Here is a 22,464-nt window from a genome sequence, read left to right as displayed (position 1 = left end):
CTACTTTTTTCTATGACATGAGATTATTATACACAATTGACAGAGGTACTGATAATTCTTTATAAATAGCATACACTCAATCAATAGGCCATGGATGTTATTATCTCAACACTGGTTAGCAAGACCAGAGTACAGAAATCCCAAAAGCAACCCCATAAAATTCTATAAAGCAGATACAATAGTAAACAGGAAGCATCTCTGTGTGTATTCCAGCAGAAGAACACCTGTGTGTTGTCCAGTGCCCCGTGTTCCCAATACTTCTTTGAGGGACAGGCAAATGTTAGCATCCATCTTATTCAATACTAATTTACTACCAAATAAATGATTTGGAATCTGAGTGGATGTAAATGGAAGGAGAGAATGTTTTTCCATTTTATTAAAAATGAAAGGAAGCCTTGAATATAAGAACCAAGTGACAAGGACAAGGGACTGGTATTCCCATTAAACAAGCATAACAGTGTATTCATGTCTGACTATGGCATATCCATTAACAGAAAAGCTTTAAAAGCACAGGCCTATTTTAAAATGTTAGTGGGAATAAAGATATATTATGCTGGAGTAAGTAATTTCTTCATACTTCAAGCTAAGGAAAGAAAGAAAGCATACAATTGCTGAAATGGAGTCAAATAACCAAGAGATTGTACATCCTTAGAGCTAGTCCCTGGGGCTGCCAACTCTGTATAAATCAGTTCCCTTTTCAAATTCACATAGCTGTTCACAGGAAGAGTTTGTCCTCAGAAGGCCTTCTCCAAGGTCAAGCTCTATTTCTGTTTCTATGAGTTCTAAAAGAGAACGTAAGATGAATTCAGAAAGACTAAGAGCCACTAACTTTCCCAAAATAGCTTATTGGTGTTTATGGGCCATAATCAGGTGTTGTACAAAACTCATTTTCTGTAAAAACAGACTATTTACAACTCTCTTACTTTAAAATATGGAGGGGACATATAAGATCTGTGAGCCAAGACTACTCATGTCCCTTTCTCATGTTTTGTGACTTGTTTTATTGGTCACACTCTCTTGCTTATATATTATCTACAACAACACTAATTAAAATACTTTCAGATCTTCTACAGAAAAAATTGATTTGTTGACCTCTGGATAAAATTTTTAGTTAGGTTTGATGATCACTGTGCAACTAAAAACCTTAATAACAGATTGGGTAACAATGGATTGAATGGAGAATAGTTGACTCATCATGTAGTTGAAAACTTTCTACCGTCTGTTGATGATGTCATACCATCACAACACCATACAGTGGAGGTGCTGGTGTTAGCAGACCTACTGTGCTATCTTTTTACAAAAGAATAGAGTATACAATCATCAACAGTGTACCAGTTTGACAGTGGCAAAGAATACATATGTAATTGGTTGATATCTCATAGACTAGACTACCATTTTCATACTTACATGACACCAAATTAACTATAGAACAGTCTCAGTGCAGGTCCTTCAGTAGATATTGTAGACAAGGACATTATTGTCACAGGGATAGATAGCTCTGTGCTTGTTTGAAATCCAAAGGTTTTAGCTGTAGGTAAAGATGAGGAGAGATCTGTCTCTATGTAGGCTGAAGTTAAAATGTATGTTTATGATTTAACAGATTAAAAAATAATTAAAGATGTAAAAATAGAGAATCTGTTATAGTATGGATGTAAAGGTTGTAAATACTTTCATTTGTAAAGTAATATTATGGACAAAGTGAAATAAAATAGTTAAAATTTTAAAGTTTTTTGAAGTTTATGAAAAAATTGTATATTGAGATTAATCTCTTATAGTCAGTGATTAGTAAAACTAATTGTGAACTTGGGTGATATGACCATAATCCGAGAACAGATCTTTCATTGTTCTTCATAGACAACATGACATTACTTGAAAGCTGGTTAGGAATGCAGAATCCCAGACCTGCTGAGGCTTGGTCTGCATTGTGTCAAGATTCACAGGTGCTTTTTGTGCAAAAAGTTTGAAAATCTCTGTTCTAAATCAACTTGTTCTCCTCTCTGTTGATTGCATAAGAACAGGAGATAGTGAATGATTGCTTTCTGGACTACACAAGAGACACACTGTTTAGACAAAATTTGTGTTCTAACAAAAGGATTAAGGTATCCATTACTATAAATTAGACTGAGTCCAAAATTGGACATTTGTTTCTCTAGTGTCTATAGTGATGTTACTGCCTTCACTGGTCCTAAAGCCACCTATCTAAAACTGTCTACGAGCTATATTTTACTTTCAGCTGCACGATAAAGACAGAAACAAAAGCTTCAGCAATGAGTAATAAACCTGTAACTATCAGGGGCTTTACTTATGACGCACCCAGTGTGTGTCTTTAGACAAGAGACAGACAGGAAATTGTCATCTGTTTAGTAACTTGTGAGTTATTATTTCCCAAAAAATATAAGCTTCTCCCAGATCCACTGACATGAATAAAATTTGAAACGAGTCAATTGTCACTTTTGCCTTGGAAAATGCCTCTGACTTTCTATGTATCTCCATGGGAGCAAAAGCTCTAGGGACTTGTTTAAGGTAGAATTCTTTCATGCTTGGCTATGATGTGTCTAGGTTGTTTTTTTATTATTATTAATCACTTCATTTGTTTATATCTCAAGTGATATCCCACTTCCCTATTACCCCTCCTCCAACTTCCCATCCCACATCTGCCCTCCCTGTTCCCCTTTGCCTGTATGAGGGTGCTCTCCCATCCACCCACACTCTCCAGCTCCATTGCTCTAGCATCCCCCTACATTGGGATATCAAACCTCCCTGAGACAGAGGGCTTCCCCTCCCGTTGGTGTCAGGCAAGACTGACCTTTGCCACATATGTATCAGGAGCCATGGATCCCTCCAGGTACACTCCTTGGTTGGTGGTCTAGTGTCTGGGAGAACTGGGTGGTAAGGCTAGCCTATGTTGTTCTTCTAATGGGGTTGCAATCCCACCCAACTCCTCCAGTCCTCTCATCAGCTTCCCTACCAGGTTTCCTAAGCCCAGTCTGATGGTTGGCTCCAAGCAACATCTGCATTGGTCAGTTGCTGGCTGGGCCTCCCATGGAACCACCACATCAGGTTCCTGTCAGCAAGTGCTTCTTGGCCACAGCAACAGTGCTGGGTTTGTTGTCTACAGACATGATGTATCCCCAGGTGGGGCAGTTCCTGGTTGGCCCTTCCTTCAGTCTCTGCTCCATTTTTGTCACTGTTCTTCCTTTAGACAGTAACATTTCTGGGTTAAAATCTTTGAGATATTTGGGTGGTCCCATCCCTTGACCAAGTATCATGCCTATAGGTTATTTTTTAATAATTAGCTTAGGTTTTATTTTTGGTGTGTGTGTGTGTGTGTGTGTGTGTGTGTGTGTGTGTGTTTCATGTGTGGGTACCCACAGAAGGCAGAAGCTTGTATCTAAATCCTAAGAGTCAGAGTTAGAAACAGATGTGAATTACTGGAAGTGAGTTTTGGAAACCAATTTCTGGTCCTCTGAAAGAGAAGAAAGTACTGTTAACTCCTGAGCCATATTTATAGACCCTGGAATTTTTAATTAAATGAATATTTTAGTCTAACTCAACTGTCTCTCTTAGGCCATGAATTTAGCTAATTTGAGGAGATAGAAATCTGAGCCAATGTCTTACATTCATATCAGTTGAAAAGTCCTCTTGGGTCTTGTGCTGACACTCCTCGGATGACAACATAGCCACAGCACAACCCAGACCTTACTGCAGAATGATTCCCTTCATTATACTTAACTGCTCAGGAAGCCAATAGACTGGTTATTCAGACAATCATGAGAGTAGCAATACCCTGTGGATTTACAAACTTTCAGACCCAATTCTCAAACAGTCTAGTAGACCAAAGATACCCCATCCCGAAATCAGCATTTTGGAGTTGTTTCTAAAGAAAATTTAGCTTTGGTGGGCTATAAGCTATGATTGGATCTTTCTTTAATGCTTTTTAGCAACTTGCCAACTAATATAAATTCCATTTCTTTGCTTAACTATGTAGTCTCAAAGCATGATAGTTCAAATTAGAAATGAATCACTTACATATAATGTCAGATTCTATGTTATGCTGTCTCGTGATAGAACTTGAATGATATATTGCAATTATAGAGGAAAAAGAGTACCAAGAGGCAGGATGAAGGCCTGAAAAGCTTTGCTGCGGCCCAGAAGGGAATCAGTTAAGTGAATCCATTTAAGACACATATCTTGACCTAGCTTGTTAGTGATGAGGCCACCACCCTCTGACAACACAACTTAGGACCTCAGAGTGTAATGTTCTATTCCTCTGTAAGAGATTTTACCTAATGCCTATTACTAAAACAGCAGAAGATTCTTCTCAGCCTGTTTCATCTTTACTTGTTATCATAAGCAACCTTCCCTGGATTCTTTTGCAATGGTAGCTTTGATTGTTTGCCACTGACAACAGTATTAACTTCTCCAAGATCTGTGATCATCAAATTCTGCTTATTTTGCTATGGGCATGTTGCATGTTCATGGAATTACATAAATGCAGGTAACAGACCAAAAGGATATTCAACCATTCATTCCAAAGTGTCTCAGCTGCTTCATATTTCTTCATGTATTTCCTATATCCCAGTTCCCTTCTGTACTAATAAAAATAAAAACAGTGGTCAAATTCATTTTGCTAAATCTATGTCAAGATTCAAGATGAAGAGTTGATTTGTGGTTATTTCAGTAGTTCAAATCCACAAATAGATGCTATGTACTAGATTTCAGATCCTGTGGTAATTTCAGTACAATAAAAAATGAAAATTTAATTGAATTAATAATATTCATAGAGTTTTGAATTTTTGTCTTTTACTGTCTATTGCTAAGTGCAGGCCCCCAAAACCTGGAGTCTGCACATAGCCCCTGGGACTCTGCCCCCAAGCTAATTCTGATTGGAGAATAAAGATGCAGACAGCCAATAGCTAAAGAGAAGAGACATAGGTGGGGAGGAGATTTTTGAGGGCTTAGAGAGAGGAAACCATGACTAAGTGAGAAGAGAAAAAAGAAAGAAGCTGCCATGAAATAGTAAAAGAATGGCAGAAGGGAGAGAAAGAGCAGCCATGGAGTAGGAGTAAAGAAAATGTGGCCATGTGGGCTGGCCAAGTGAGCAGCCCAGATGGAATATAGAAATAGCGAGTGATGGCTTGAGATTAGCCATGGGAAGGTGGGTTATAACAGCATGGAAGGCAGGCAATGCACAGCTAAGCTGTTGCCTAAGGCATATCAAAAATATAAATGCTGTGTGTGTGTTTTCATTGGAGAACATAAATGGTTAAGGACATATAAAAATCCTGCACCAGGATTATTTAAAAATTTTGCTACAGTAAAGAGTCAATTATTGTATATCAATAAAACATGTTAGCATTCTTTCACATTATGGGATCAAAATTTTATACCAATCTGAGTTATATATCTTATTAAGAATTTAAAATTCAGGTAACTACACAAATTAATGACAAAATTAAGGTCTACTGGAAAACAAGTGTTAATATTTTGTTACAGCCTCCTGTTGTAGCTGATAGAAGAGTAATTAAGTAGTACATCTCCCTTCACTACACAACAGTGCCTATTAATCTGTTAACCTAAGGGATTTCAGATAAACACAAATTAAGAAAACCATGTGAGCATATCAACTTTCAGAACCCATTTATAAAATCTGACCTGGAATGTCAAGGCTCAGAATGAGAATTTCATGAGTGGATGGGTCTCTTCTCCTTTTGGGTCCCTAGAAATCTTGGCTGAATGTTTCTCAGACCTCAATTATGGAGTATGAACATTTCATAGCTGACTCTATGTCCTTTTCTGGAAAGGCTCAATATTTTCTGGTCTTGATTTCCCTAACAAAGAATAAAGATTTGCCAAGAGTAAGGAGACAAGAGGAAGAAAGAGGATAAGAAAGAGAAAAAATGGAAGAGGAGAAAAAGGATAAGAGAGAGAAAAGGAGGGGAAGAAGAGGAATGGGAGAGAAAAGGGTAGAAGAGAGGGAAAGAAAGGAGGAAGGGGAAGAGAAAGAGAAGAAAGAGAGGGGAAGAAAGAAAGGGATGGGGGAGAATGAGGAGAAGAAAGGAGAAGAAAAGAAGCTCAAAGGGGCAGGAGAGGAGAGGAGGAGAATGGTGAATGATTTGGAGGAGAAATTTCATTAACAAAACAGGATATAGAGCTAGAGACATAGCTCAGTAGTAAAATGCTTGCCTAACATGCATAATAAATCCTTGGGTTCAGTTTATATCACAACAAAGAAGCAAAGGAATACTATATACAGAATGTGTGAGGGGGCATTATTCTGGGACAGTCCTGAGCAAACTCTGAAGTACTTGCTATACCATATCCTTTAGAAATTCATAGCCACTAATTGAATATCCCCAGGTGTATGAAAAATCAATGTTCCTTAAAAAAGGAGGATAAGAGTTGAGATCATATTGAGTGGGTAAAAGTTATTCTTGCTGAAGGACCAAGATGGAAGGGACTATACAGTAGAATGAGATGCATGTTTCAATAGAAATATATTTTTAAAAAGTTATAACTTAGCCGTTGTTTAAGAAGGTGCCTTGTGGAGACTCTAATCATTGTGATGACATGCTCTCAGAACAAAATTTTCCATATTTATTGTAACTCTATTTCTAGTTATTACAACTATTGCCAGTAAAACTTTGACCTGCCTATCTTTTTAAACAAGGAGTCTATGTGGTTGATGAATGTGTCAACTGTGAGTAGATCATATCTAATGAATAGGAGGTGACAGCTAACTCTATTTCAAACACTGCCCTCAAGCCATGGAACCACAGAGAGCATGCTTCTACCAGACTCAGAAGCTGAAATGGCATCGTTATTAACTGTGGCTTATACATTTCAGTGATAGACATTTATATTAAAGGTGACAGTTCAGTTTCTTTGTGAAAAATATGAATTCTTTGGAAGAGACATGAAGATGCCCTTGGCATCCTCGCCCTCCTCTCAGACATCCTTTGGAGGACTACATATACATATGAAATGCAAAACTGGGTCAGCCCTTGCATTTAGCCTTGAGAATCCAATGATGAACTACATATGTTTCTTACTTTGGGATCAATTATTCGTTACTTGAGGAAACAAATAGACAGGAAACTCAATGAATCATTTTTGTTTTCTTCATTCTAATAATTTTCAGTTTATCTTGATACCAAATCAATTTTATTATCATAATTCTTCAATGGGCATGCACAATATAAATCATAGAGACAATATCTTAACAAGACTGGGTGTCAACATTCACTCATTCTTATGTGCACACACTCAAGTCATGTTCCATATTAAATATAGGAAAAAACAGACTGTTATATAACAGAAGCAGCCTATTTGTAACTGTCAAATTTATAGGTTTTTTATTGGATATTTTATTTATTTACATTTCAGATATCATCCCTTTTCCCCATTGCCCCTTCATAGAACCCCCATCCCATCCCCCCTCCTTTTTACTTTTATGCTATTTTAATTACATGCAAGTATTAAGATCAGTTCTAGGTTAAGGGACTAGCAATACAATAGATGCAAATAGTCAAGGAACAAGCAAGATACTACATGTGATAGGATATTCTCTCTAATTCTGTATATAAATTAATCCAAGAACTCAACTGAGTGCAACATGTAGCTGAACATTGCATTCTCTGGGTAGGACACACACGCATCCCTTTATTTCCCCTAATGTTGCAGGTATCAGCAATCTTGCAGGCATAGTTTGCAGGTATCAGCAATCTTCCAGGCATAGTCTGGAGCTTGAGATGAGAAAGTTAATGAAGATGACAGAATAGAGAGATCTTATTGGCCCTAAGTGAACATGAGTTTGGCAGAAATCTTGAGATTCTGAGTTGTTGAGTGTGGTACGTTGGTTACTATGCCTTCCTGGTTGATTAATACTATAGCTTTAATTATTTTCACATTAGACTATCACTACCCTTATTAGCATAAGTAAATACCATATTTTATGACACCCGACTAAGATGAAGGATTTAATCATTATTTTTGTTCACTAAGGTACTGCCCCATGTGAAGTCTGTACGTGGCTCATTGTAGAACCAAGTAAGTCCTTGAAGATTAGATATAGAACATAGTTACGTCATTCCAGTGACACATGGTGGTACAGAGCTAAGTTCTAAGTGCTATTAGAACACAGGGTCAAATAGTTCCTCAGAGTCAGGATTCCCGTTCTTCCTCTGAGTGACTCCCATGACTAGTGAGTGCAGCTGGGTGGAAGCTGGGGTTATAGTTGTTGAACTGTTACAATGGAGCGTCCAGTGTGGTTTCCATAACCAAGTGTCGAGTCATGCACACATGCATTAATAATTCCTCCACACTCCTGGTGGTGAGGCCTTCATCTATCATGCTGAAGGTCTGGGTCATGGTTACTTATGGCCAGTGACTCATTACTGCTCAGTTTGCCTTGTCCTGGTCCTCACTGTTTTTATCTAAGATCCTTCTCCTTTCTCTATGAATCCACATCCCATTCAGGAATTTCCAGAACACTTAGCTCAAATAATTTGCCTGTCTTCACAAAACAACAACAACAAAACCCAGACAGACAAAAAAACAAAACAAAACAAAACAAAAAAAACCCCAAAAAAAACAGCTCTTTCTATCTCCTGTCACAAACATTTTGCTCAGTTGTAGCCTCAGGTCACTGCCAAGGTCACTGCTAAGTACTGACAGGTACATGAGTGTTCCGTTTAAACACATATCTCTTGCACACTGGAAATAATGCTGACTCCATTTCTCTGAAATGTATTTTCTTTACATACATACACATTTGTTGTACCATTTGTTCTTGAAGCACAAAATTCCACATCAAAACTGAAACCTTTTTTTTTTCCTGAACTCTTCTTTTATCCACATGACATCTAGGTTCTTAAGCTGTTTTTATCCCAGTTGCTCTCACCTAAAAAGTAAAGACATGGTCTTACTTATGGTGACTATTTCTGTGATAAAACACCATGACCAAAAGTAACATGGGGGTGTATTTTGCTCATAGTACCTTATACCATTTCATCAAAAAAAAAAAAAGCAGTGAGGGTAGGAACTCACACAGGGCAGGAATCTGGAAGCAGGAGCTGATGGAGAGCCCATGGAGGAGAGCTTCATACTGGCTTATTTCTTGTGGATTTCCCAACCTCCTTTCTTATAGAACCCAGGACCAATAGACCAGGAGGCACTACACCCACAGTGGGCTGGCTCCTTGTCCATCACTCACTAATTTAACAAATGCCTTACAGACTTTTATAAAGCACAATCATTTTTAAAAAATAATTTTTATTGGATATTTTATTTATTTATATTTCAAATATTGTCCCCTTTCTAAGTTTCCCCTCCAGAAACCCCCTATCCCACTTCCTCTCCCCCTGATTTTATAAGGCTGCTCCACCACCCACCGCCCACTCCCACCTCCCTTTCCTGGCATTTTCCTATACTGGGACATCAAGCCTTCACAGGACCAAGGGCTTCCCTCCCATTGATGCCTGGCAAGGCCATACTCTGCTACATATGCAGCTGGAGCCATGGGTCACTCCATATGTACTCTTTAGTTGGTGGTTTAGTCCCTGTGAGCTCTGGGGGGGAAGGGATCCTGGCTGAGTGATATTGTTGTTCTTCCTGTGGGGTTGCAAACCATTTCAGCTCTTTCACTCCTTTATCTAACTCCTCCATTTGGGACCCCATGCTCAGTCCAATGATTGGCTCTGAGCATCCGTCTCTGTTTTTGTCAGGCTCCAGGAGAGCATATTGGAGACAGCTATAATAGGCTCCTGTCAGCAAGCACTTCTTGGCATCCACAACAGTATCTTCTAAGGACTGAAGCATCCACACTTTGATCTTCTTTCTTCTTGAGTTTCATGTGATCTGTGAATTGTATATTGGGTATTCTGAGCTTTTTGGCTAATAGCCACTTATCAGTGAGTAAATACCATGTGCTCTTTTGCGACTGGGTTACCTCACTCAGGATGATATTTCCTAGTTCCATACATTTGCCTAAAAATTTTATGAATTCATTGATTTTAATAGCTGAGTAGTATTCCATTGTGTAAATGTACCACATTTTCTGTATCCATTCCTCTTTTGAAGGACATCTGGGTTCTTTCTAGCTCTGGCTGTTATATTAGGCTGCTATGAACATAGTGGAGCATGTCTTCATGCTATGTGTTGGAGCATCTTTTAGGTATATGCCCAGGAGTGGTATAGCTGGTCCTCAGGTAGTACTATGTTCAATTTTCTGAGGCAATGCTAGATGATTTCCAGAGTGGTTGTACCAGTTTGTAATCCCACCAATAGAGGAGTATTCCTCTTTCTCAACATCCTCGACAGCATCTACTGTCACCTGAGTTTTTGATCTTAGCAATTCTGACTGGCGTGAGGTGGATCTCAGGTTTGTTTTGATTTGTATTTCCCTGATGACTAAGGATATTGAATATTTCTTTAGGTGTTTCTCATTTGTTCAGTATTCCTCAGTTGAGAATTCTTTGTTTAGCTCTGTACCCCTATTTTTAATATGGTTATTTGGTTCTCTGGAGTCTAACTTCTTGAGTTCTTTGTAGATATTGGATATTAGCCCTCTATTTGATGTAGAATTTGTAAAGATCTTTTCTCAATCGGTTGGTTGCCTTTTTGTCTTATTAGTAATGTCCTTTGCCTTACAGAAGCTTTGCAATTTTATGAGGTTCCATTTGTGAATTCTTGATCTTAGAGCATAAGCCATTGGTGTTCTGTTCAGGAAATATTCCCCTGTGCTCATGTGTTGGAGGCTCTTCCCTACTTTCTCTTCTAACAATCTTAAGGAGGCATTTTCTTAATTGAGATTTCCTCCTCTTAAATGACTTTATTGTACAAGTTAACATAAAACTATCAAAACAAACATCATTTTTTGTCAAGCTGCACTCTTCTCTGTGACAATTAAGGATCTCTACAGACACAAAAGTTACACACAGACACAACACATACACAACATACACCACATACACACACAGGCAAGTACACACATATGTACATATACATACACACATGCACATATGCACACCATATACACATATGCATACACACACTATGTACACATATGCACACACATACCATATACATGCAATTTTTAAAAAAGTATTTCTCCTGTTAGAGAGGCTAAGGAGCCTGTTCTATGCAAAGCAAGCAAGCAGTCACAAAGTTGAGGCATGTTTTCTCCATTAATGTCTTGAGACAGGATATACTATTTCCTGAGATACTTTACAGCCTTCAGATGACTAGGTGAGAAAAATTGCTAAGAGTGATGTTTGTTAGAAAAGTAATGGTTTGCATACATTAATCAAGTCTACAAAATATATTCACATCCACATCTCGATGATTAAACTAGACAATATATCCTAGTCAAAATGGTACATAAAATCATCTCTATTTAATGGGAATTAAACATTTGTATTCCTTTAAAAATTCATACATGGGAAATATCACATGTAACATGTTGATGTTAAAGGGCAAGGCCTTTGAGAGGTAATTAGGTTTTGAGAGTGAAGACCTCATCCAGGATACGAGTGCTCTGAGAAGACCTTAGAGAGATGGTTGTTTCGCTCTTGGTTAAACCCTGTAATGATGACAAAGCAAGCAGTCACCTTTGCACCCAAGCAAGGCCCAACCAGTATTTTCTGGTACCTTGATCATAGACCTACTAGTTCCAAAAGCTATACAAAATGAATGTTTCAGTTAAGTAGTCAATGATGATTTGATATAGCAGCCAGGAATGGTTAATCCACATTTTATGTTCCTTAATACACAACAAACACTAATAAACAATTTTGCATTTCCCCTGATGTGTTCAGATCATTTTCTCACAGCAATGCTGTTGTCAATCACTATCAGTGGAACAAACCTAACAGACCTCGGATGTGTACTTCTTTTTTTTTTAAGATTTATTTATTATATTTATATGAGTACAGTTTTCAGACACACCAAAAGAGGGCATCAGACTCTATTACTGATGATTGTGAGCTACCATGCAGTTGCTGGGAATTGAAATCTGGACCTCTGGAAGAGCAGTCAGTGCTCTTAACTGCTGAGTCATCTCTCCAGCCCTGATGTGTACTTCTAAAAGCAATTCCAACCTCTTCTTTTTCCCTTTTAACTGTTTATTATTACCTCAGGTTCTTTATCCAAACTCTGTTTCACAAAATTTTCTCATAATGCAAGTATTCACAAAAATTCTTTTTATTAATTCATTATTTTAATTTTTACATGTATAGTGCTGCCCTCCTCCTTGTCCCCTTGGCAGAGTTATTCCCCACATACCACCTTTCCTTCACCTCTGAGAGGGTCATTCCCACCCACCATGGGGCATCAAGTTTCTACAGGATTAAGGATATCATCTCCTGCTGAGACCAGACAAGGCAACCCTCAGAGCAACCTGTGTATACTCTTTGGTGGGTGGCTCAGACTCTGGGAGTTCCCTGGAGTCTGTCCCTGTTGGTCTCCCCATGGGGTTGCCATCCCTTTCTGTTACTTTAATCCTTCTCTCAACACTTCCATGGGAATCCCTGACCTCTATCCAATGTTTGTCTGTGGGTATCTGTATCTGTCTCAGTCAACTGTTGGGTTGTTATTGGTTCCTGTCCTTGTGTTGAATCCCAGGTTGGGTTGGTCACTGGTCAGCCATTCTTTCAGTCTCTGCTCCATTTTTGTCCCTGTATTTCTTTTAGACAGGAGCAACTCTGGGTTGAAAGTTTTGTCAGTTTGGTGTTCCATCCCTCCACTTTGGGTCCTACATGGCTACTGAAAGTTGTCTCTTCAGGTTCCATATCTCTACTTTTGGGCACTTAGGCTAAGGTTACCCACATTGAGACCTGAGCTCCTCCCCCATCCCAGGTCTCTGGGACTTACTAGAGATTTCCCTAACTACCTATCTTCTACCAGGCAGCTGCATATTTCTATTCATTCTCCTGATCCTCTGGGAATCTCTACTGTCTCTCCTCACATCTATTCCTGACCCCCCAACTCCTCTCCCTCTCCTTCTCCCACCCAGGCTTCTCCCTCTCTCTGCCTCCCATGACTATTTTGTTCCCTTTTAAGTGATATTTAAGCATTTTCACTTGGGACTTCCTTCTTGTTTAACTTCTTTGGATCTGTGGGTTGCATCATGGGTGCTCTGTACTTTTTAACTAATATCCACTTATCAGTAAGTACATACCTTGCCTGTCAATTTGAATCCAGGGTTACTTAACTCAGGATGTTATTATCTAGTTCCATTCATTTGGCGGCAAAATTCATTATGTCCTTGTTGATAGGTCACTAGCTATTTACTAGCACTATAGCTGTTTACTAGCTCAATAGACTAATAGCACAATGAACCAATTTTTTTTAATCCATTCTTAGGTTAGGGGGTATCTCAGTTGCTTACAGTTTCTGGCTAATACTAATAAGACTGCTATGATCATAAAGAAGCACATGTCCTTGTGGTATGGTGAAATATCGTTGGGTATATGCCAGGAGCTGTAAAGCTGGGTCTTCAGGTAGAACAATTTCCAGTTTTCTGAGGAATCAACAGATTGATTTTCAGAGTGGTTGTGCAAGTTTTCTATCTCACCAGTAATGGAGGAGTGTTGCTCTTTCTCTACATCCTTGCCAGCATGTGCTGTCACTTCAGTTTTTGATCTTAGCCATTCTGATTGCTGTAAGATGGAATCTTAGGGTTGTTTTGATTTGCATTTCCTGATGACTAAGTATGTTGAGCATTTCTTTAAGTGCTTCTTGGCTATTTGAGATTCTTCTGTTGAGAATTCTCTGTGTATTCTCTGTATTTTTTGATTGGATTATTTGGGTTTTTTATTAGTCTCAAGCTCTTTATATATTTTGGATATTATCACTCTATTGGATGTAGGGTTAGTAAAGATCTTTTCCGAATCTGTCCTGTTGACAGTGATCTTTGTCTTACAGAAGATTTTCAGTTTCATGAGGTCCCATTTGTCAATTGTTGATCTTAGAGTTTGAGCTATTTATGTTCTGTTCAGGAAATTTTCTCCTGTGCCGATGTGTTCAAGGATATTCCTTTCTTTCTCTTCTGTTAGATTCAGTATATCTGATTTTATGTCGAAGTTCTTGATACATTTGGACTTGAGCTTTGTACAAGCTGATAAATATGGATCAATTTGCATTATCCTACATGCAGAACACCAGTTAGACCAGCACCATTTGTTGAAGATGTTTTCCTTTTTCCACTGTATGCTTTTGACTTCTTTATTAAAATCAAGTGTCCATATGAGTTTATTTCTGACTATTTGGTCCAATTCCATTGATCAACTTATCTGCTTCTGTTCCAATACCATGCAATTTTTAATCACTATTGCTCTATAGTACAACTTGAGGCCAGGGATGATAATTCCTCCAGAGTTCTTTTATTGTTCAGAATTGTTTTATCTATCCTAGTGCTTTTGCTTTTCAGTATTAAGCTGAGAATCACTCTTTCACAGTCTGAAAAAAAAATGTTGGAGATTTATGGGAATTACATTGTATCTATAGATTGCTTTTGGTAAGATAGCAATTTTCACTATGTTAATCCTATCTATCCATCAGCACAGGAGATCTTTCCATCTTCTGAGGTCTTCTTAGACTTCTTTCTACATGGACTTGAAGTTCTTGTCATACAAATCTTTCAATTGCTTGATAAAGGTATTTATGGCTACAATGAAGGGTATTGTTTCCCTAATTTCTTTATCATCCACTTATCATTTGCATAAAGGAAGGCTACTGATTCGTTTGAGTAAATTTTATATTCAGCCACTTTGCTGAGGTTGTTTATCAGCTGTAGAAGTTCTCTGGTGGGATTTTGGGTTTAGCTTATGTATTCCTATGTTCCTCAAATAGTGATACCTTGACTTTTACTTTTGCAATTTGTATTCCTTGATCTCCTATTGTGTTTTATTGGTCTAGCTAGAACTCCAAGTATTATATTGAAGAGAAAGAGAAAGAGTAGGCAGTCTTGTCTTGTCCCTGATTTTAGTGAGATTGTTTTATGTTTCTCACCACTTAATTTGATGTTAGCTACTTAACAGCTCACCTGAAAGCTCTAGAACAAAAAGAAGCACACAAGCCCAAGAGGAGTAGACTGAAGGAAATAGTCTAACTCAATGCCGAAATCAACCAGTTACAAAGAAAGAGAACAATACAAAGAATCAACAAAATCAAGAGCTGGTTCTTTGAGAAAATCAACAAGATACACACACCCTTAGCCAAACTAACTGAAAGAAACAGTATCCAAAACCAGAAACAAAACCAGAAATGAAAATGGGGACTAAGAAATTTCAAAAATTATCAGGTCTTACTTCAAAAACCTATACTCACAAAACTGGAAAATCTAAGTAAAATGGATGATTTTCTAAACAGATACCAATACTTAAAGTTAAATCAAGATTAGGTAAACTATTCAAACAGTTCTGTAACTCCTAAGAAAATAGAACCAGTCATTAGCCCAGGGCCAAACAGATGGTTTTAGTGCACAATTCTACCAGACACTCCTGAAACAATTCCACAAAATTGAAACAGAAGGAACACTTCCTAATTCATTATATGAGAGCATAGTTACCCTGATACCAAACCACACAAAGACCCAACAAAAAGAACTTGAGACAAATTTTACTTATAAGCATCAATGCAAAAAAATTCAATAAAATTCTCCCAAAGTGAATTCAAGAACACATCAAAAACATCATCCACCATGATCAAATAGGCTTCATCCCAGGAATGCAGGGATGGTTAAGTATACAAAAAAAATCTACCAATATAAACACTCCACTATTTAAACAGGCTCAAAGACAAAAATCATATGAACATCTCACTAGATCCTGAAAAAGCCTTCGACAAAATCTAAAGCCCCTTCATTTTAAAAGTCTTGGAGAGACCAGGAATTCAAGGCACATACCTAAATATAATAAAAGTAATATATAGCAAGCCAATAGCCAGGATCAAATTAAATAGAAACAAAAATTCTTATAAAGTATGAAATGAGTTTTGTTATATAATCAAAAAGATTTATTAGAAACCCTGTCTTTGACACCCACTCCTATAATTCTAGCATTTGGCCAGGTTGGGCTGCCTAACAAGACCTGTCACGACCCCCAAAAAGTTTCATCATAATCAGAATATTATCTGTCCTTTCAAACTCTGAAAGCAAAGAAAAACTCCTGCTCAAACAATTACAATTTGAAAACTCATGTTCTCCTAAATTTATTTAACTCATTTGACTCAAACCATTCCAAACATTTTTCTTACCAATATTTAGGAATCCTAATTTTAGGAAATGACTGTCATGTACGGTCTTATCAGCTATTTTCCCCGAAAACAACATTCTTTGAATCAAATTGTTGATTGAATGTTCCCTACACTGTCTTTGCCCTGCTATCTACTGACATGCTTTCGTTAGTACCATTCCATAATAATTATGTCAACATTCGTTGTGGCAGAAACAGTGCTATGTGACCTATGACACCTTTTCCCCTTCCAAGTCATACAGGAAGAATGCATTCTCTAACCTCTTTTTTCTCTTGGGACCATGTTGCTGTCCACTAAGATGCAAGGAAAACTTAGGTTAGCCACTTCCTAGCCTGAACCTTGTCATTTCAGCTAAATCTCTACTATACTTCTCCGTGCATGTAACTTGAAGTGTAGGACTATTAACAGGTAGCAGCAAATGACACAAGAAAACACATTGTAGAAGCTTAATCACTGTCAAGAATGAAGAAAATAGTATTCTAAGTTATTCTGGAGCTGGATGACATAGCAATTAATATGAATCACTGCCCATTCTGTGCTCCTTTGAAACACACTCTTACATAGCCTCTTCTTCTCTGATTCCTACCTTTGACGCTCACCACGGTCCACCTCTCATCACAACGATTTACAGCATTGTTTTGTCTCTGTGCTTGGACTGTGAGATCTTGAGAAACAAAGTCATAATTATCTCATCTGTGAATCTATGTAATTCACTTTGAGAGGCTGCTGTTTGTCACCTCAGCTGAATAAAAGGCTTTTAGTTCATCATAGGCTTTCATATTCTAATAGAAAATTTTATCATGATTAGCTAAAGCTGTGAGACTTATCTCTGGGGCTTTTAGGATTTGTAGATAAAGTCCAGGTGCTTTCTTTTGGCTGCTTTTAATTTTTGGCTCAAGCTGACCCACAGTTATCTCTATACATTTCTCTGCTCCTACTTAAAATAGTATTCATTTGAAATTCTTCTAGAATTTTACAATGTATACAATGTTCGTATCAACTCCCCCCCCATAGGCATACTAATTCCAGTCCTTCTAGGTTCCAAGCCCTATCACCCTTCACCTCAACTTCATTATTTTGATTCACAGTGCACTGAGTTTGATCAGCGCTGTCCCTATGTGCATGGTATATGACCATACACTGGAGCTGTCTGTATGTGCAGGTGAATAGGGCCATACACACTGGAGCACTGGTAACTTAACAGATGCACCTTCCCTCCATTGCAAGCAGAGCTTCATGAGCTGTTCCCTCCACCTGTGCTGAATTTGTGACCGGTTTAATCCTGTGTAGACATGCTATAGATTTAACAAGTGCTTTCTGATTGACTTCTGGAACCCATGCCTGGAACTGGAAACCTGACTGAGCCCCTGTGGCTAGGGAACTCACAGACTCTTTGGGAGAACTTACTCTAATTATTTTAGTTAAAGGACATGATGCTTCTTAACATAAAAAAGTTTGACTAAAAGGAAGACAACTCTCAGATGTTGGAATTAAAGGGATGGCTGAATCCCAATTCTCTCACTTGTTCTACTTTGAGTTTGGAAAAATAACTAAGCTTAAGTTTCCTTGCTTTTGCATCAGAGATTAATTCCAAACTCATGCTCCCTCCATGTAAATTAATTGAACCCAGTAGACAGACTGGCACATTAGTAAGAGCTCAAAAACCAGCAACTGCTGATGCCTGGCCTGGAAAAGCTGTGGCCACAACATGTCAGCAGGGGACATCCTGCCCAGGGATGCTCGCCAGATCCCTAAAGGAAATTGGATAGCTTTTGAAGCAAACTTGATTAAATATGATTTTGCAGCTCCTGCTGAGAGATGGGCTATAGGGGAGAAGCTAAGTTGTTTTATTGAAGAATCAAAGACGGAGTGTCACATAAAGTCCTCCTTTTTATTTTCTTATTCTTTTATTAGTCAGTTATTTTATTTATTTATATCCAAAATGTTGCCCCTCTCCTAGTTCCCCCTCATAGCATTCTTCCCTCCATTTTCCCTCCCTTGTCCTCTGAGAGAGTACCTTCCTGGGCATCCCCAGCCCTGAGGTTTCAAGTCTCTACAGAATTAGGTGCATCCTCTCCCACTGAGGCCAGACAAGACAGTTCTCTGCTACGCAGGTGCACACGAGGCCTCAGACCAACCCAGGTATACTCTTTGGTGGCTTTGTTTCTGAGCCCAGGTTAGTTGACATTGTTGGTCTTCCCATGGGGTTGCCATCCCCTTTAGTTCCTTCAATCCCTCTGAAGGAACTAAATGAATGTGAACTACTCATGTTCACTTTCAAATATTTGCTTTTATAGATTTCTGGTGAGCTTTTGGGAATAAGACGAATGGTTACACATGAGGTGTAACTGAAAGATTTTTGTCTAAGAAGGATCATTTATTCTATGAGAAAATAATGGTAATTTGGTTTAGTTCTCCATTAAGAGACAATTGTCAGCTTTAAACCAACCAAATGAAACAAAAATGATAGTGTTACTGAATGTTCTGGTGCCCATTTAAGTGGCTATTCACCATTTCCTACATAAGCACAGAATACAGCAGTAAAGATTCTGACCCAAAACCTACAGTTCTTGCCTTCTCTGGTCAGTAAGAGCAGGCATTGGTGCAGATGCTGTATTGAGTGGCTTTATAAACTACTTCACTTCCTACCACAGCTTGAAGGAATTATAGACTGTTATTTTTGTTTCACTGTTTAGAGATGCATGTTTGTGAGTTTTCCATCACTAAAATCAAATACCAAAGATAATTACTATATTAAAATCCAACAGTTACTACTAGAAGAGAAATGTCATCAACAGTTTTAACCAGCTGTGAATCTGTAACCTATAATAAAACCTGGCTTGGAAAAGATAATCCCACTTGTGCAATAATGGCACCAAGTGTTTTATGATTGGATTTAAAGCCACCTCCACAGGACAGAACTAATCCTGATACGATGTCATTACTTGGTCAATAGCTAATGGTTGGGTAGGTCATGAGTCCTAGAAAAAGGTCTACTACTGTGTAGTGTTAAACTGTCCCATAAAAAACTATTTTGCCCATATATTAGTTTCTTGCAACCCTCATCAGAGAAGCTTCATTTTGCAATATGTGTTAGTTAATGCAGGGACCTATGACAGATCAACATGTTGATAGATCTAAAGTATATGCAATCCTAAATAAGACATCTATATCAAAAATCCTCCCTCCCAGGAATCATAATGGAAGAAGGATTAGAATGATGGCTAAAGTCAAGCAAAATAGATGACAGTGTTTTCTGGACTTGAGAGGGCTGTTGTACACATGAACTTACAGAAGCTATGTCTGGATGCAAAAGACCTGCACAAGATAAATCTAAACAAAGTCTAAGAGTAGATAGTGAAGGAAGTCATAAAGTCCCACCCTTCTCTGGGGAGCTATTGGGGTGATGGCTACTGGGGTAGAGATCAGTTTTCTTCAGAGATGTGTCCCCTGGAAGGCTTACCCATGCTTCAGTGTGTCATGCTATACCCATATGAATACTGGTAACTAAGTAACCAGTAATGAGTAACAAAGAGAATTCAATGGGTTAAAAAAAAAAGTCACATGAAATTGGGACTGAAAAGTGGTATGGAGAATAGAGAAAAAATTGGAGGGAAAGGGATGGGTGTTAGATTTGAGCAAAATATATTGTATGCATGTGTTGAGAGACTCTCTTATGTACTATATGGAAGCATCACCTGCCAATAAAAACTGATGGCCTATTAGCTGAGGCAGGAAATAGGAGTTAGGATCTCCAGTGGGGACAGAGGAACTCTGGGATAGAGTTAGGCCCAGGAAGATATTTGCCCAAACTCTGAGGAGACAGAAGAGGTAAACAGTCACATGTCATTCATAGACTAGAATGAATGGGCTAATTTAGTTATAAGCTAATGAGGGAAAGAGCCAACACTTTCGGTCTAGGTATTTATTCATAACTAAAAAGTCCCAAAGTTGTTATTTGATGAACTGGGATGTAGGTACAAAAGCCTGTGGCTCCATACATGTAAAAATTAAAATTAAATTAAATTCTCATGAGTTCCAAACCATAATTGTATTATTTTTTTCTTTACACCAGATGTTGTGAGTGAAACCTGGAATGTAATCTGTCTAGATAAGAAGCACATGAGGATCTATAAATAGACTTTTAATTTGCTGTGTGAATTTGTTTGGTGTACATGTGTAAGATGTACATGATACAGACAGCAAACTTCTTAAGGCAATGACCATTTCATCCTCTGCCTGGGGCCACGCTCACACCTGTAAAAGCGTCTCTAATGAAATGTTTGCTGATATAAATCATACCCTTAAAAAATAGTCTGAGGGAGCAAGAAAACTCCTTACAGGTAAGCATTCAATCCCATTCTGAAAGAACTGACTCAAACTACAAGAGTGAAGGAAAGAATAAATAGCAAATATACTTATATTTTCTGAAAACCCAAAAATGCAAATTAGACATGTGGTTAAGAGTCAGGTTTTCATCTTCTTTTATATGTGTGGATCTATAAAGGTCAGAATAACTTCCTGGAGCCTATGGAAATGGAGACTGATTCAGCACCCTGGAGGCTAAGTAGATGCTGGTTTTGTTTTGTATATGTGTTTCTTGGATTGATTAGGTTTTCAGGAAAACAATGTTCAGGAAGTCCTTAAAGTACCGGCTCATGGGTGGCCCAGTTGATTCACAGAGTCTCAGAGGAGAGTAGAACGACAATACTGAAAGCTGGAGCCCTAAAATGAGAGCATTTCTCAAGAGAAACTCTGGGGTTATAAGTATACTTTGCTAGTGAACTAAAGAAACACTTGTGAAACACTTCCAAATGAGGGTTTGACAGCTTCGTCAGCATGCCAATGTCACGGACCATATTCATGTCTAAGATAGCAAAGATAGATCATAACACAGAAGCAAAACTAAATGAAACAGATTTGAGTTGTAAGACTTCCTCTACTTCTGTGACCAAGTTCTTTTTCCTTTCTGAAGGATCTACATCATCTACAAATCTTCAATAATCAAAATTTTTAATTTCATGTGAGTTTGAATAAGATGCTATAAATAACACTCAATCCTTAATGCAATGTGAAAGTCTAGTAAATGTGACTTTTTACTTTTTTATTATATTTACTTTTGGAAGAAATTTCTCTTTTTAGACACCTTAAAATCTATATCATGTAAGACTATCTGTCTGGATTAATGTAACTGGAAATAATCAGGATAAGGGAGATGAAATGGTTGACAAAATACCTGCTGAGCTGTACAAGAAAGAGCTCAGTTCAGAGGCCAGACATATACAAATAAAAATTAGGAGTCTAAAATCCTAGAGCTATGGGTGAAGATCAGAGACTGATCTCTGGAGATTGGTGGAAAGCCACATGTATAATAATCAGTAAATACCATGTTCAGTGAGAGATATTACCTCTGCAGGTAGGGTCTGATGGAGAATGTCTGAGTATCAAGCACTGACCTCCACACCTACACACACATTCATGTACAAGCATACTCACATCTATTATTATAGGCACAGACACTCACTATACATACATACATACATACATACATACATACATACATACATACATACATACGCATGCATACCCAAATCCAAACACACACACACACACACACACACACACACACACACACACACACATCATGTAAAGATCATCAGCCAGTTGCTGTCATGAGTCAGATACTTATTTATCTGCAGTTCAAACATACTTCCATGAATCAAGACTGTAGACATGAAAGCTTCCAGTAGAAACTGAGTCACCCCAAGAGACAAATTAACTAAATCCACACAAGAAAGAAAGAAAGAAAGAAAGAAAGAAAGAAAGAAAGAAGGAAGGAAAGAAAGAAAGAAAAAGAAAGAAAGAAAGAAAGAAAGAAAGAAAGAAAGAAAGAAAGATAAAATTCCACTAGATAGGCCACCATAACCTCTCATTACAGTTTTACCAGGTTTCATCAAAGTTCACGCTGTTTGTTCCTACAGAAAGTTAAGCTCAATGAGAAGAAACAGCTTAGGCTAGACACACAATCTCTTCAGGATCCAACTTGAGCTACCTACAACCCTTCTCCAGCTTCAAAGCAGTCTACCTCCTTGGAAGGTCTTTTGGGGTCTTGATGGGAGGAAAAAAGTAGTGCTCAGTTTATCCTACTGTGGTTCTACCATTCTCAGTACCTGATTTGCTCCTTGGGAACTCTCTGTTAGTTCACTGACC

The sequence above is a fragment of the Grammomys surdaster genome, unplaced genomic scaffold, assembly GCF_004785775.1.
Source record: "Grammomys surdaster isolate TR1022 unplaced genomic scaffold, NIH_TR_1.0 363, whole genome shotgun sequence".
NCBI classification, from domain to species: domain Eukaryota; kingdom Metazoa; phylum Chordata; class Mammalia; order Rodentia; family Muridae; genus Grammomys; species Grammomys surdaster.
This window is presented reverse-complemented; position numbering follows the sequence as displayed.